The sequence below is a fragment of the Aethalodelphis obliquidens genome, unplaced genomic scaffold, assembly GCF_003676395.1.
Source record: "Aethalodelphis obliquidens isolate GAN/ISIS:26980383/991018 unplaced genomic scaffold, ASM367639v1 scaffold35, whole genome shotgun sequence".
NCBI classification, from domain to species: Eukaryota; Metazoa; Chordata; class Mammalia; order Artiodactyla; family Delphinidae; genus Aethalodelphis; species Aethalodelphis obliquidens.
This window is the reverse complement of record NW_020837979.1, coordinates 9,605,972-9,623,476: the sequence shown is the minus strand read 5'-3', so window position 1 is coordinate 9,623,476 and position 17,505 is coordinate 9,605,972. Positions and strand designations below refer to the sequence as shown.

General features: G+C 50.7%; 1 long non-coding RNA gene across 1 annotated transcript; it reads right to left on the bottom strand.

Annotated features, from left to right (window-relative positions):
• Window positions 1–934: 934 nt before the first annotated feature.
• Window positions 935–17,361, bottom strand: LOC113632093 (uncharacterized). Its single transcript, XR_003437664.1, has 3 exons — window positions 16,115–17,361; window positions 3,113–3,338; window positions 935–1,895 (listed from the first exon to the last, which is right to left on the bottom strand). It is a non-coding gene; the product is annotated as an uncharacterized LOC113632093 (long non-coding RNA).
• Between the last annotated feature and the right edge of the window lie 144 nt (window positions 17,362–17,505).

The window sequence follows — 17,505 nt, the reverse complement described above, 5'->3', positions numbered from 1 at the left end:
TAGTCATAAATTGGTCATTTAGGTCAGTAATTTAGAATAATAGCCAACACTCTCATAGAGCCTTGTAGACCCAAGCCCTCACATGGACTCTTCGCCCTTGGCCATCGGGGTGTCTACTTGTGAGGAGACGTGACAGGTCTTAAGTGACAGCCTCGCTGTCTCCCAGCAAGTGAGTGGGAAGCGCTGTCTTCTGGTGGGGCTTCCAGGCGGAGGGGTGGGGCTGGCGCCAGGGCCACATCTCCAAGGGCCCCAGGTGCTGCCCACGCTGGAGCTCCTAGGAGGCTCCAGCTCGGAAGCGGGGTTGGGGGGTGCTCCAAATACGGGCCTCTCCCAAGTCCGCTCGGAGCCCACGTCTCCAAGGAGGTCGGGAGGCCTTGGTCCTGGCTGGAGGTCACTTGAAATGTGAAGGAGCAGAGTAAGAAGAGTTGGGATCTGAGGAGGGGACAAAGCACAGAATAAGGACCATCTGTTCCCCCCAACCTAGGACCCCGTCTCAGGTGCTCCGTGACAATTTCGGGGCACCTACTGCATCCCAGGCTGGGCACCGGGCACTGGATGCTGTGATGAGTAAGAAATGGCCTCTGCCCTTGAGGGGCTCACAGACCCTTGAAAAGAGAAACCAGGGGAAAGAGGCCAAGCAAGGTGCTGGGGGCTCTGAGGTAGGCGTCACGGAGGCCACCACCAGTGACAGCCGTCTTCAGGGCCAAACAAGGCCATGGATCCTGTCTTGCTCCTACACCCCTCCTGCCACTTGACCATTGGCCTGAGTTTGTCTTTAGCCGCTATCTCTAGTGCTGGGAATCTTGGAGTTTCTTAGAAGAGCCCCAATTTCGTAGAAAGTAATTTTTTTCTTTTATTCAGAGGTGATCCACTAGAACTATAGCTGACTATGATTTCATTTTTATGCTTCTGTAAAATTCTTTCATATAAAAGAATGTGCAAAGTAGGAAAAAGTCCCTTTTGGTTTTGGAAATTACAGCCTGCATAGCTCACACGTGTGTGCACACCTGCACACATACCTGCACACACACGCCCTTAGCGTAGGGTGCTGCCCACAGTGGGATCTCTGAGCCTGAACTCGCACCTGTGGACACTACAGCCTTTCCTCTTTGGCTCAGCCCACAAGCAAAGGCCAGAGCAGCTGTCGCCCAGGACTGTATTGTAGGGATTGGCTGGAAGCTGCAGGGAACACCTGCAGGGGTTGTGGGAAAGCCTGTCTGCCTCCGTCTTCCTCTGTTCAGGAGGGAAGGGAAGGGGCAGGCCAACGGGCAACCTGGAACGATGTCAGAAGGGCCAGTCCTGCCCCCAGCACAGCCCTGCTTCACATGACCTTGTTTCCAGGACGACTGTGGTGGCCCAGCTGAGTCAGTGGCCTGGTGCCCACTTCCCTGGGATGGAGGTTTGGGTCCTCGCTCGGTTTGGGCTGAGAGCTTACGGGTGGTGGAAAGGGGGGACCCAGCCAGGCCACAGTTCACGAAGCAGAGGACCAGTGGGACTGCCGCGTTCGGGCCTGGGTCTGACCGGCGAAGGCCCCCAGGGCCTGTCCAGCTGAGGGGAAGCTGAGGGAAACAAGGGCTCTGCCCTTGACCTCAAGTGGCTTCTGTGAGAAACTGGCTAGTAATATCTCCCATGCATTCCAGAAAGGGCAAGATAAAGCAGGGTGTGGTAGGTTAGGTTGTTTATTTGAGATTTTCCCTGTTTCTTGAGTTAGACCTGTATCACTAGAAACTTCCCTCTTTGAACTAGTTTTGCAGCGTCCCATAGATTTGGGAAAGCTGTGTTTCCATTTTCATTTGTCTCGAGGTGTTTCCTGATTTCCTCTTTGGTTTCTTCTTTAACCTCTTGGTTTTTTTTTTAGTAGCATATGTTTTAGTCCCCAAGGGTTGTTGTGGAACCTAAAAAATAAAACAAATGAATGAATGTAGCAAAACAGACTCACAGATATAGAAAACAAAGCAGTGGTTGCCAGTGGGAGAGGGAAGCCGGGAGGGACAAATTAGGGGTATGGGCTTAAGAGGTACAAACTGCTGTGTATAAAATAGTTAAGTGACAAAGATACATTGTACAGCATAGGGAATTAGAACCACTATCTTGTAAAAACTTTTAATGGAGTAAAATCTGTGAAAACGTTGAATCACTGTGCTGTACACCTGAAACTAATATAATATTGTAAATCAACTATACTTCAATTTAAACAAAAAAGAAAGATGGGGGGAAAAAGCAGGGCATGAATGACCCCAGCTCTGGGGCCGAAGCAGTGGGCAAAGCAGTGGGCTTACCACAGGAGGCTGCTGGTTCCCCCCGCCTGGAGTCACAGTTCCCAAGGCAGGTGGATGCATCTGCCCAAGATGAACAGACCTGGGTTTTCAGTGTCCAATCAGGCCAGTGTATTCTGCAGCCCTGGGTCGAAACACTTGTGTGGCTGAAACCAGCCAGCCCCACAGGCATCTCTTACTCATGCACTTTAAATGAAACCTTTGCCTTTCATGTCACACATAGAGGTGAAGTAATGCGCTAGAAATAATTTCACACCAAAATGTAAGTGGCGGGCACAGCCCATTCCTTCCTTCACAAATGTTTATTGACAGCCAACAGGTCAGCAGTCAGAGGCGAGAATTAAGTGAGGTAATGCAGATGGACAACCAGGCACGTAGGAGAACCTCCTTACATCTTACTTCCCAATCCTTTACACATCGTGGAACACATAGAAAATAATACAACTCTTTCTGCACATTGGGATAAACTGAGATAACTATATAGGGCTTAATGAAAAAATTCATTACATTATCATATAAACAATTATGATAAAGATAAATTTAAAAGTTTGGGGGACGGGCTTCCCTGGTGGTGCAATGGTTGAGAGTCCGCCTGCCAATGCAGGGGACACGGGTTCGTGCCCTGGTCTGCGAAGATCCCACATGCTGCAGAGCGGCTGGGCCCGTGAGCCTGCGCGTCTGGAGCCTGTGCTCCGCAACGAGAGAGGCCACAACAGTGAGAGGCCCGTGTACCGCAAAAAAAAAAAGTTTGGGGGAGATATTAAATGTGGAATTGGTATGAAACATCAAAATACATTTTCAAAAAAAAAAACTTGCACTTGCATTTATGTACATACCTTTGGGGGTCAGCTTGTTTGTTTGGACTGGCTACAATCAGCTCCTGATCAAGACTTTTAGATCATTTCTCAGTTGAGTGAGTGCATTTGCCCCCAAGGTCTTCAGGTAACTGGCACAAGAACTGTCCTTGCCAGCAGGCACCTGGATGCCCAGATCAGAAGGACTCCGCATGAATTCAGAAATGTTTGGGTATTCGGGTCCGGGTGTCAGGAAGGAGTCTCATATCTGGAATTTTTTGCAAGTAATGTATTAGAGACTGGGAACTCTTAGACTCTGGTGTGTAATTGCTTTAGATTTGCGGTTTAGGCTGAAGTCTAAGTTTGTAAACAGTGCTGGAACATTTAAGAGAATGTAAGGTTCATCATATTCAAATTCAGAATTTGAAATTAAAAGGCTCAAAATGACTTTGTCATCAGACCATTGAAATACTTAAAAAGGAAAACGTATATTAAACTTATAAAGTTTTAAATGTTAGAAGAGTTTTCCTTAAGTAAGTTTGCAGCTGAAAACAAATGTTAGTCAAAGGCCCATTAAAAGTGATTGCTGGCTGTACACTAACAATGAATAATCCAAAAATAAAATTGAGAAAACAATTCCATGTAAAATAACATCAAAAAGAAAAAATACTTAGGAATGAATTTAATTTATAAATTGCAAGACTTGTACACACTGAAAACTACAAAACATTGTTGAAAGAAGTTTTAAAAGACCTAAATAAATAGCAAGATATCCCATGTTTATGGATCGGAAGACTTAATATTGTTAAGATAGCAATATTCCCCCGTTTAACCAACAGACTCAGTGCAATCCCTATCAAAATGCCAGTGACAGCTTTTGTAGAAATTGACAAGCTGACCCCAAAATTCATGCAAAACTGCAAAGGACCCAGAATAGTCAAAACAACTCTGAAAAAGAAAAAGTTGGAAGATTCACATTTCCCAATTTTAAAACAATACAAAGTACAGTAGTCAGGACAGTGTGGTACTGGCAAAAGGTCAGACATGTAGATCAAAGGAATAGGGTTGAAAATCCGGAATTAAACCCTCACATTTATGGTCAATTGTTTTTTGACATGAGTGCCAAGACAATTCAATGGGGAAAGAATTGTCTTTTCAACAAACAGTGCTGACAACTGGATATCCACGTGTAAAAGAATGAACTTGAGTTCCTACTTTGCACCAGATACAAAAATTAACTCAAAATGAAGCAAAGACTTAAATGTAAGAGCTAAGCGCTTCCCTGGTGGCGCAGTGGTTAGGAATCCACCTGCCAATGCAGGGGACATGGGCCTGAGCCCTGGTCCGGGAAGATCCCACATGCTGCGGAGCAACTAGGCCCGTGCGCCATGACTACTGAGCCTGTGCTCTGGAGCCCACGAGCCACAACTGCTGAACCCACATGCCACAACAACTGAGGCCCTCACACCTACAGCCCGTGCTCCACAACGGGAGAAGCCACCGCAATGAGAAGCCCATGCACCACAACAATGAGTAGCCCCCGCTTGCCGCAACTAGAGAAAGACTGCGTGCAGCAAAGAAGACCCAATGCAGCCAAAAATAAATAAATAAAATAAATAAATTTTTTAAAAATGACAACGTTATAGAAATAAAGAACAGATCAGTGGGCCTGGGGCTAAGGAGTGGGTGGGGCAGGTGAATACCGAATGTGATTATAAAGGACACATGAGGGTTCCTCGTGATGGTGGACATGTTCTATATCTTGACTGTGGTGGTGGATACATAAATCTACATATGATAAAACTGCATAGAACTAAATACACACACACACACACACACACACACACAAATAAGTACAATAACACTGGGGAACTCTGAGCAGGACCAGTGGCCTGTGCCAGCATCACATCCTGGTTGTGATGCTGTACGATGGTTTTGCAACACGTTCTTATTGAGGGAGACTGGGCAGAGGGTACCAAGGTCTCTCTCTGTATTATTCTGACAACTGCATAGGAATCTGCAATGATCTAAAATTTAAAGTTTTTTGCTTTTTGTTTTTTTTGGGTTTTTTTGCGGTATGCGGGCCTCTCACTGTTGTGGTCTCTCCCGTTGCGGAGCACAGGCTCCGGACGCGCGGGCTCAGCGGCCATGGCTCACGGGCCCAGCCGCTCGGCGGCATGCGGGATCCTCCCGAACCAGGGCACGAACCCGTGTCCCCAGCATCGGTAGGCGGACTCTCAGCCACTGCGCCACCAGGGAAGCCCGAATATTCATATTCTTATTTGACTCCTAGGCTCATTGGTTTTCTCAAAAAAAAACCTCATGATAGAAATAGTAAATTGCAGACATTTTTATAATATTTTAGGAAGTTTCAAGGTGCAAAAAGCGAAAATAAAACTCACTTGGAACGCTCCTACCTTGGGGACTGCCAAAGTTAATAATTTGGTGCAGGCGTGCCCTTCCTGACGGTCTTTGTAAATGTGACAGGGTGATAATGGGGTCTTGGCGTCTCTGTGGAGAGATGGGAAGTCCAGCCACGTAGGTTTTATCAAAGGGATCTTCTACCACTATTATCGTCCGTTACCCACTTTAATGGTAGGGGGTAAGGAAGGACAGTACCCGCAAAGCAAACAAAGGGGCATCAAAGGAGCTGCCAGAGAACTTGGCTGGGTCGCCGGGGGGGTGGGGAGGTAGGTGACAGGGTGCGGCAGCAGATTTGTGCCAGGAGGATCTAAGAGCAAAGAGCTGGGCTGGGGCTATCCCTAGAGCAGAGCGGGGAGAGTCACGCAGAGAGTGCACTGCCCTCCGTGGGGGGGCCGCAGGGCCAGTCTCGGTAACAGGCATCACCAAAGGGCCCGGGAGGCCTGGAGAGGCAAGGTGACCTCCCCCCGGGGAATCCAGGAGTGGAGGGCAGCCGGCAGCCCAGAGCTGAGTGCAAGCAGCCCGCAAGGGAGGAGCCCTTGTCAAGGAACCTGGGGTGGCTATTCCCCAGCACAGAAGCCCACGGTGGCAGAAGGCAGCCCAGGGTGCTACCCTGACAGGAACAACTTCAGGGACACACAGCGACCCAGGATTCTGTCCTTGTCCTCTAATGGCCCCTGCCCCCGGTCCTGGGCAGAGGAAAAGGGGTGGGGTGGAGGGGCAGAAAGACTACCTATCAGTGGGAGAACAGGTGAAGTGAGGAAGAGAGAAAAGCAGCCCTCCACTCTGCCACCTTCTGCCCCTTCTACTGCTGGTTTCCAAGCCCAAGTCTGTTTGGACTTCTGAATTGGATAAAAGATGGCAGCTTTGGGGCTTCCCTGGTGGCGCAGTGGTTATGAGTCCGCCTGCCGATGCAGGGGACACGGGTTCTGTGCCCCGGTCCTAGAAGATCCCACATGCCGCGGAGCGGCTGGGCCCGTGAGCCATGGCCGCTGAGCCTGCGCGTCTGGAGCCTGTGCTCCGCAACGGGAGAGGCCACAACAGTGAGAGGCCCGCGTACCGCAACAAAAAAAAAAAAAAAAAAAAAAAAAAGATGGCGGCTTTGGTTCCAGACTGGACCAGATTTTTTAAGACCTGAAAACAAAACCATTCCTCGATATCTGAGAGCCAACTGAGACTACTGAGCACTTGAAGCGAGGCTGGTCTGAACAGAGATGTGCTGGATTGTGAAGTACATACTGCAGTTCATTTTTGTAGTTGATGTAAAAGCAGTATTAACAGTATATTGGTTTCAGGTGTACAACCTAATCATTCGATATTTGTATACACTGCAAAGTGACCACCACAAAAGTCTAGCTCCCATCCGTCACCACACAGCTGGAGCCCTTCACCTTTTTGTCCAACCCACAGCCCCTGGCCCTCTGATATAATCACCAATCTGTTCTCTGCATCTATGAGGCTTTTGGTTTTGTTTTGTTTTCTTTGTTCATTTGTTCTGTTTCCTTTAGCAACAGACACATAGATCAATGGAACAGAATAGAGCCCAGAAATAAACATAAATTTATGGTCAATTAATTTACAACAAAGGAGGCAAGAATACACACTGGGGAAAGGACAGTCTCTTCAATAACTGGTGTTGGGGAAACTGGACAGCTACATGTAGAAGAATGAAATTAGAACACTCTCTAACACCACACACACAGAACTAACTCAAAATGGATTAAAGACCTGAATGTAAGACCAGAAACCACAAAACTCCTGGCAGAAATCATAGGCAGTAAGCTTCCTGGTACCGGATTTACCAGACGGGTCCTGTGGTGTGATCCGGCACTGGCAGAGGTGGGAGCTGCCTCTTTCTCAGACAGGTGTTTTCATGACTTCTAGGGAGATCCCCAACCTGCTTCACGTGCTTTGCTGCGCACCTGTGACCCACAGACCCGCAGTGAGGGAGGCGGTCTCTGTGTACCCTGGCTGCTTACTAAGGAGCCCTGGGCAGCCAGCCTTGCCTCCAGCCTTGCCTCCAGTCCCTCAATGTGGCCCTTTTCCCATGCGAGCCCATGCGAGGCCCCTCCCTTGCTCTCTGGTCCACAGTAAACCTTCCCAGCATCCTTTGCCATGACCCTTGGGGGCTCCAGCAGGAGAGCAGACCACCAGCTGGTCACTCACTCTCTGGATTTTTCAGGCTAGAATCCCAGACCAGTCCCTGTGTTCCCCAAACCGTGGGGTCACATGTTAGCCTCTTCAAGCAGGCTCCTTAAAGCCCTGCACTTGAAGCAGATACTACCCCCTCCGTCCCCTTGGGGATCAGCTCCTGAGGGCCGCCAAACTCCTTCTCATTTCCAACTCTCAGCCTTCTACCCCGTGACGTGAGCCCACTGTTAGGAGTCTTGTAACCGATTTTCATCGCTTTGTTTCCAAAGCTCCAGGGCACAGCGTGCCTGGGGGTTCCCATGAGAACTTCCCTCACTGCCAGGCCAAAGTTTCCCGAAGTGTGACCTAAAGTGGCGGCCTTGCTGCAGGGATGACCTCCCTGGGCCCTGTCTGGGTTTCCTCGTCGAGTAAATGCATGGACGTTAGCACACGTGACCTCACAGTGCTGTGCTCACTCCCATGAAGATGGTTCCACTCTGAGCAGTCGCTCTGGTCTCTGTTCTAGAACATTCTCCTTCTCACACAGCTGCGCACCGGGCCCCTAACATTCACCATGTCCTCAGTCAAGTTCAGAGCCAGGCCTCTTGACTTCTAGCAGGTTGCACTTGTCCCCCTCCTCCTTCTACCCAGTGGGGTCCGGCCTCTCCTGTGAAATGCAGCATCTGCTGTCCATGGTTGCCTAAACTGACATTTCTGTGCTAACATCTGCTGCACACGTGTGCAGCTAAATGGGCTCGTACTACACACGCTCCCTTCCATGTAGTAGATTTGAACATCTCTCCAGGTCACTGTAGGTTCACATTAGAGTTTCCACATGGCAGATCCCAGAATCTCTGCAAGGCGGGGGTGATGAACCCGCCTCTAGCTTGGCTTGTGGCGCCCTGTCTCTGTGGCAGCTGCCTGTCTAGAAAGCGGTGTGGCACCTTGAGAGGGAAGCAGCCTCCCCTCCCTGGCAGGTTGGGGTGCATGAGGGCTTCTTTCAACCCGGAAACATCCTCTTCAACACCACACTGTTCATTGGCTGCACTACGGTCAAAGCAGTGTCTCAGACGATGTCTCCAACCTGTGCCCCGAGGTCCCTGCTGTCTGGAAGGCTCATGGAAGAGCTTGCTGGAGGAGCAGGAATTGGGGGTGAAGAGGAAGGGACCCTCCGGGCCAGGACACAGGAAAGGCCGGCGGGGTGGGGGGCATGCAGGCTGGCTGGGTTTTACACAGAGGAGGAGAGACGGGAAGGCGTCTACATCATCACTAGTGCCTGACGCTGTCCTTGATTAGTCCGCCGGTGGGATGGGCTCCAGGTAGGAAAGGCTGGTTTAATCCCTCAGCAGCCCCAAGGGGAGGTACCACAAGTGTGTCTACTTCACAGGTGAGGAGACTGAGGCTTCTTTGGGGCGTGAAATGACTTGAGCAGCCTCCAGGTGACAGAAGTGGACTTGAACTCATGCTATGTGACCCACACCCAGCAGACTTCACAGCGCCCGCTGAGGGCCCCTTCCTGAGATCCCCGTTGTCCCTGCCCTACAACTACCATACTATCTACACCAGGGGCCAGGAGTTGGAACAGGCCTTCCCATGAGCACTTTGTACAACACTCTTGGAGGTGGCAGAGCTGCAGGGGCGGGGGCCCTGCTCTGCCCCAGTCGGTCGCACCGTGGGCTCAGTGGGCTCCAGTCCTCCACCACAGACAGAGACTTAAAGGCACCCAGTGACCAGTGGTCCAGCCCAGCACGGGCTGGCGAGGGCCAGTCCTGTTCCAGCTGTGGAGTGACGGAAACCCAGATTACATTCCAGGGTCTCTCGCCAGGCTGTACACCCTGGAGCTGGTTGGCGACCCCACCCCTGTGTGTACACGGCCGCTGTGCATCTCCAGCTCCCCGCACATCAGAGGCTGGGGCGGGGGTCTCTGTAGTGGGGGAGATGAGATGGTGGGGCCACCGTGACTGTGAGTGAAAGCCCAGGGCTTCACTCTAGGAGATGAGAAATTCCTCAAGCTAGCCAATCCACAGGGAGCCCGAGAAGCCTAGCTAACGGCTTGCAAGCTGCCCTCTACAGCTCCAGCTGCCTGGTCCCCGGGTACGAGCCCCTGTGTGGCCTTGCCTGGCGGCTTGCTCTGGCTTGGAGCTGTAAGTAACAGAGTCTGCCTTTCATATATCTGAGGATCTTTGTGTCAGGGCCACCATCAAAGGGACCTTTAAGTCTTAGGAAACAATTGGTGCTGTGAGCAGAATGGCGGGGCCCTGACCATTGGCTTCTGGAGAGCTTTGTCGGGAGGCGGCTCTTGGTTTATTTATTGGTTCTAGACCACGGTGAGAGGGCTGGGGACAGAGCTGGGGCTTGCATGTCGGGCTTGTTGCTGCTGCTGTGTGCTTGCTACTCTCCCCTCGCCCAAGCGTCCTCAGCATGGGAACATTCAAATGAAGGGTGCTAACTGGCCGAGCTCTGGGGACTGCCTGCCCCCTCAGGTGGCCCACTTCAGGGCCACAGGAGTGACGTGGGTCACCAGAGCAGCACTTTTCTGGGTTGCTTGTTCCAATGTGTCTCCAGCATTTATCCAGGACCTCATTCTGTCTTCGGTGTCATTTTTTTTTTTTTTTTTGCGATACACGGGCCTCTTACTGTTGTGGCCTCTCCCATTGCAGAGCACAGGCTCCGGACGCGCAGGCTCAGCAGCCATGGCTCACGGGCCCAGCCGCTCCGCGGCATGTGGGATCTTCCCGGACCGGGGCACGAACCCGTGTCCCCTGCATCGGCAGGCGGACTCTCAACCACTGCGCCACCAGGGAAGGCCGGTGTGGTTTATTTAATTGTCCTTTGGGGCGGGACTCTGGTTTGTCTGTGTGCTTTGGGTGAGCCCCGTGGAAAGATGTGTTGGTTGGACCCCCCTGAGGTAGAGAAATGGGCCCCGTCTCACTGTCCGTGTTGCTCAGGTGGCGCTGGCGGCCTCCGTGTCTGTGGCTGCATAACTCACTGCTCTCACCTGCACACTCCCTGCTCCCCAGACCCTCAGGGGTATTGTGAGTTACATGTTCTCCCATCCACCCCCAGCCCCTGCCCGAGCCACGTGTGCTTGGGCCTGACTAAGCACCCCCAAATATTAACATGCAAAGGGACTGATCCCTCAGACTGAGGGCCCAACTGTGCTGTCCCAAGGAGAGGCTGCTATCGCTCTTCTAAATGCAAACCCCCATCTCTGGGAGGGGGAGGCCCTTTCCCCACTCCTTTTCCTTAACCTCCTAGAAGGCCTACACTATCAGTTATCACAGACAAAAACTAAAAACCACAGCTTTAGGATACTAGAAGCCCCCCAGAAGAAAGAAACCTGGATACAGAAGGAGGTTCATATATATGTATATTATATATATAAATTATACACCAACCTTAAAAATACCTTCCCATCCCCCTTTCCTATATTTAAAGGGAGATATGTCTCAACTTCATATATATGAAGACTCATTACACATGAGGCCCTTTACTCACATCTTTCCTTATCTGTATGGATTTTCAATCCTGCCCCCATCCCATAGGGCTGGAGGCCAGATCGAGGGCATATATTCCCTCGGGACACATTGACCACAGATTGTCTCATGGGCCGGACACCTGCCCATCTGGTATGGGGCCCATTTGAAACTAAATTTCCACCATCCAAAACTCCTTCCTTAACGACTGGGTTCTAAGGGTGCGTAACTCATCCGGGCTTCCCCAAGGATCCTCTCCAGGAAAGTACAATTATTTCCTCAGAGCCGTTCCCACAGATAGTGTGGTCTATCAGAAAGAGAGATAAAAAGACAAAAGGTCCACTCAGTAAATAAAAATCACTGTATCCCATAATGATGAAACCAGCCAATCCCTCATTTGTAATAGCACATGCTAGGGGAAGATCGACCGCAGACCAGAAAAGCCTGTCTGGTACAACTACACGCCATGCTATTAACTCTTGGTCTTGTTAATGCTGCTCTGGGTGCTTTCACCACTTTGCAATTCAGAGGCCAGAACCCTCCAAATGAGCCACTGTTTCAACCAACCATGGCAAATGCCAAGGCCCGCACGCATTCTATCGTATTAGGCTGATACTCTCTCTGAAGCCCAAAGACCCGGCTGGCGTGGCCGTCACCAACCAAACCAGCACCTGAGCCAGGAGCCCCATGGCAATTGCCAGATTGGAGGGCCTGCCCCCGGGCTGTGCTAAACTCCTACCTCAGCCACAGGATCTCAACTGACAAACAACCTGACACTCTCATAGGGCCCAAATCAGGCCATATGTTTCCAGCCTATCTGCGGCAAAACCCCTCTCATCACCCATCTGGGCAAAGGCTGGGAACCTTGGAAACCATTAGATTCGGTCACGCTTAAACAGGGCTTGAATTGTGGCAGCTGGGTTCCAGAGCTCTGGTCCAGTTACAACGATATCAGAGATGCTGGGCTCACCTTTGCTGGCTGTGCACCCACAAAACCGCTTGATTTAAAAGATATTCGCAGGGATTTGCTGGTGGCACAGTGGATAAGAATCCGCCTGTCAATGCAGGGGACACGGGTTCGATCCCTGGTCCGGGAAGATGCCACAGAGCAGCTAAGTCCTTGCGCCACAACTACTGAGCCTGCGCTCTAGAGCCCGCAAGCCACAACTACTGAGCCCGCGTGCCACAACTACCGAAGCCTGCGTGCCTAGAGCCCGTGCTCCGCAACAAGAGAAGCCACCGCAATGAGAAGCCCGCACTGCAACGAAGAGTAGCCCCAGCTCACCACAACTAGAGAAAGCCCGCGCACACTAACAAAGACCCAACACAGCCCCCCAAAAAAGATATTCACAAATCAAGCTCCCAGGCTTCAAATTACAAGGAGCTCAGCCACAGAGCCACAAAAACACAGCCCACATCAACCCAAGTGGATCTCCACTTGGAAAGACTACCTCAGTCCCACAATCCACATCCAAGACCTGATTGTTAGAGACGGCTTTGCTCCAGACAATGAGACCATTGCCACAATGAAGGCCAGGGGCCGCTCCTAAGGGGCTGACAAACTGGACTCAGGGTATTTATGGCTTTTCTTCCCTTGATATTAGGGATTCTATTCTGTTTCCTGAGCTTGCTGTTTGCCTAGCCCACGATCCTGTATATTCCTCGCTCTCTGCCAAAACGTACACCTCTATATTCCCACGCCTGGGGTGAAATCTTGTAGATGTTACTACTGTCCATGCATTTGCAGCCATGTTCACCACAAGCACCTCCTCCCCCTTGGTCACCAGCAAGTACCACTGTTCCTTGCCCATGTGTCTCACTGAACTATCAGTTCAGACCCTCCAGCAACATAGCTGCTGGACCTGCCCCCTCGGCCCAAGAAATATACCAAGACATTATCGTCATAAAAATGTCACTCGTACTTTTAATGTACTTTACAATTCCACCAAGATATTATTAAAGACCCCCAAACATTTCAGATCTGTTTTCTTAGCTAAGGCCACGTAACCAGGAAACTTGGTTATGGGTCAGCCTATATGGACTCCCTGTATAGATATTTCTTCTTGTTTTCCTACCATTTACAGCAACGTATGCCCTGTGCTCTAAAAGTCTCCCCTACTAGTCAGGCCACTAGTAATACCCCAAATAATCAAGCTCAAAACTGATGCCAGGACATTAAGGGGTCAATTGTAATAGAGTTGTGTTTTGAACACCATCTAGACCCACTTTTGAGGCCGTGGCTAGAGGCTTGTCAGTTCCTTTTCTTGAGAAGATGATTAAGTCCACACTCCAACCACTTCCCTTATCAGGCTCTCCACTGTGGACCGCTACGCATCAGGCCCCGGGAGCAGGTGCCACAGGTACCTGCCAACCAGGCACAGGCCCTAGACCCTAGGGCTTATAATTCCAAGTCATTCAAATTAGCCAGTCCCCGGGGAGGCTGTGAACCCCAGTTAGCTCACCTCACTGGTCACAGCCAAACTGCTCCACACAGCTCCCACTGCCTGTTATTCTGCTCCCAGGTGCGCGTCCCCTGCTGTGGCCCTGCCTGGAGGCCTTCTCCCATTTGGAGCCATAAGGAACAAAAAATTCTGCTAGAAACTGCCTGCCTAGAAACAGGCTCAGGCCCGGGAAGTGACCACCAGGAAACCAGGCAGGCATGCAGGGATGTGAATAAAAGCCAGAATGTTCTCTAATGGAATCTGGGTTCAATAACGGAGAAAATTTATCCTCTCCCTTATTGGACCCAGAATGAAGGTGTGTGAAAGGGCACACGCACGGCAATGATGAATCCCAGGGGAATTTTGTGAGCATCTACTCATACAAACTTCCAAGTCTTGAAGTTTACCTCATGGCAGGCACTGCAAAGGGCACCTGACACATATTACCTCATTTAATTCACAAATGTCCCTGTGAGAGAGGGATTACTCTTGCCATTTTATAGACAAGCAAACCAAGGCAAAGAAATCAAGTACTTCATCTGAAGTTGCAGCGAGTATATTTCTATCTACTTCTATTTACTTCTTCTCAGGGGAGATTTTTAACCCAAGTTCACATTCACACTCTATAAGCTGAGGGCTCACCAAGGTCTCTCACTAAGTATCTATTGTATGTTCAACATGGGACCAGAGGGAGGGCCATAACTGTGATAATATTAGGGGTGCAGCTGTGGCTGTACGTGGCTGTCTTTGTGGAACACAAGATGCAGAAGAGAAAGCCAGAGGCCACAGTTCAGAACAGCCAGATGCCTGAGCGCTCAGGTCCTTCTTGCAGGAAGGAAACCCAGGCAGGAGGACTGACAACCAGCGGACCTGAGGCAGCCCAAGCAAGCAGAGCCAAGATGTGCCCTCCTGAATGGGGTCTCCAACGACAAGTTCTATGTTCCGTGTCCACTGTTCAAGAAACAGTGTCATTTCTCTCCTACCCTCAGCCTCACGTCTCTACGTACTGGTCTGCAGCTTCGTCTTTTCACCTCCAAATTATGCTCTCCTGGTCATGTTCCTGTGTCAGCACATGGATGTCTACTGTGCCTTTTCCGGCTCTGAGAGGGCCTCCCACAGAATGGACACAGCCCTGGTGCGTCTGGGTGACCTGTCCTATTCGGAGTGGATGTGGTCACAGGGCTTCTTGAGAATGGGCTGTCCTTTCCCACAGAGTTGCTCTCTCCCATTGACTGACTAGAGGTGGGGAGGGGATGTCGTGTCTCAGAGAACCTGGTAAGGCCAGGATTCGGGTCCTTCTGATGTTTAAGTTGGGGTCTGAAGCACCTCCCATGATGCAATGGCTGCTCTGCACAGTCACGACTGCTGCTCCAAACAGCTGGGCACGTCAGATGAAGGCCAGGCCTCGTCCCCAGGGGCTGTGGCCCCCTCCACCCTGTTCAGCCAGGCTGTGTCCTGCACACTTCTGGGTGCAGCTCTCTGGAGCCTTCTCTGTCATCCAGGTGAAGCAGCGACAGGCACCCTCCCTTCCTTGCAAGGGCTTAGCTGTTCCGAGTCATAGACCAAGACCTAGAGCAGCCAAGAGCTCTTCCTCCTTTCTGTTCCCCACATCTGGAAAAGCCAGTCTGTTTACAGTGATAGCAATCAATTCACCCAAAGGACGCACGTCCTGGCAAGTTCAGGAAACCAGTGGGACACAGCCCCTGTGGAAGCTGAATGTTCCTGGGCTTCCAGAAACCTGCCTGCACGCTTAATATTTCCCTCCCTCTTTCTGTCCCTCCTTCTCCCCACCCTTTCTCCCTGTCCTTCAACAAACACTCATCACCCTTCACATGTACCAGGCACTGTGGTCAGTACTGAGCACCGAAAGGTGAATTAGCAAGTTCCTACTACTCTTCATAAGGACATGCCGTTCTTCTGCACCAAGTTTCAAATTCCGCTTGGTTGAGGTTTTCTATAGTTTTATTGTATTTTCTGAATTCATGCTGTCCCAGATATCGAGGGTCCCTACGCTGATTCAGAGAACTATGGGCTGGTCCCTGGACCCCTGTTTCTTTAGGCTCTGTCCCAAGTGCTTTGCACTGACCAAGTCTTCCAAGAACTGAAGAAACATGGGCACCTGCTGGAATCCCCTCTCTTCCCTGGAGGAGAACTCACAATGGCCTTGTCAAAGGCCGTCATTGCGGCCACCTGGAATGCTCCCAGGTACAATGGCCTCACCTCCGCACGCAGGCTCCCACATATACCTCCCTCTCCAGCCTGGTCACTTGTGCTCAGACAGCTTGGGCGTGGCACTTTGAGGGTACATTTTAGGTTGAATGAATGGACAAGTCACCAGGTGGAAACAGAAGCTCAGAGAGTTGACAAGTCTGCCCCTTCATGACTTCTAAAAGGTAACATGCAGAGCTGAAAATAGTTGCCTTGATTAGGGAGAATCAGGGAGTATTAGTACAATTTTCCTTTCTATGTTTTCTAAGTTTAAGTGTATTTTTTCCAAAAGAAAACAAATGCGGAGAAAAGATAACAAGAAAGGTCCCTCTGGCACAGTAGGTGGGAGGGTAAAGGTTTCTCAATACCTGGAGGCAAGTGGCTTCTCTAAAAGGTAGGTTCCTGGTCATCCAAGAGGGGGTCAGTTCCCATGGGGAGGCCTTCGGAGGAAGCCTGAGTCTGAGAGTGAAAGGCCCAGGATCAAGGCTGTTCCGGGATGCACCTGCTAAATTCTAGTGCTTTCTCAGCAATTCTTCGAAGTCTTAGTAGCATGCTGCATGGCAAAGGCTATTTGAGAGGTGCTGTAAGTGAAACCTGGAAAGGACATGCTTAACAGGGAGCAGCCTGCAAGCCCCAACCTACACAGCTTGAGTAGTGAGTCTGCATCCAGGGGACCCACTGGCCCAGCCCTCTCTGTGCATCTGATGCTTCCTGATGTCCTGGGCAACTTGGGCCAAACTCTAGGTGTAACTCACTGGGCAGGCAGTGAGCTCTCCTGCAGAGTGGCAGGGTCCCCACCCCTCTCTGGGGCAGAGAGCATGAACCTGATTATCCTCAGGGCTGAACAGGGGGACATTACTAAGCTTGAAGTACGCTTAATACTCTTTAGATTTTGCCCCTTTCCTCTGAGCCCAGCCTGCCCTTGGCCTCTCCAGCTCTGCCCCAGGAGCCACCCTGCTCCCCACAGAGATCAAAGACTTTCCAGCCTCCAGGACCCTTCCAGGTGCACCCTGCCTCCCTCTTCCTGCACAGACTCCCCTATCAGCCTCTGTCCTGTCTTCTTCTCCCAGAACCCACCATCTGTGCCTATTTCCTTCTGCCTTAGACATCCATGGCTCTTCTCCCTTCTCCCCCAGCACAGTGGCTCTGACCCCTATCAGGGATTCCCTTATTTATCCTGCAGCCCTTGCAGCATGTGGAGCAGGGCCTGACCATCCTCCAGGGCCCGTGCCTGCTGTTCCTCTGTAGGGAAGGCCTCCTTCTCCCTCTAGTTAACCACTGCACACTCGCTCAAGGGTCACTTCCTCCCACAAGCTCCCTCCACCCCTAGGCCAAGCCAGGCTGGGCTGCTGGGTGCCCCTGAGGATCCCTGCAGTCTCCTCCCAGCACCAAACCCTTGACACATTTATCACGCAGTGTTTGATTGACCTCGCTCTCTCCTTTCCCTAGAGTAAGCTTCAAAAAGGCAGGGATCCACATCCTTGCCAACATTTGTTCTATGTGTTCTTTTTGATGACAGCCATTCTGAAAGGTATGAGGTGACATATCACCATGGTTTTGATTTGCATTTCCTGGATTAGTGACCAGCATCTTTTCATGTCCCTTGGCCGTAGGCATTTCCTCTTTGGAAAAATGTATATTCAGTTCTTCTACCCATTTTTAAATCGGTTTATTTATTATTTTTTTAAGTTATATTAGCTGTTTATATATGTTGGATATTAACTCCTGTCGGTCATATAATTTGCAAATATTTTTCTCA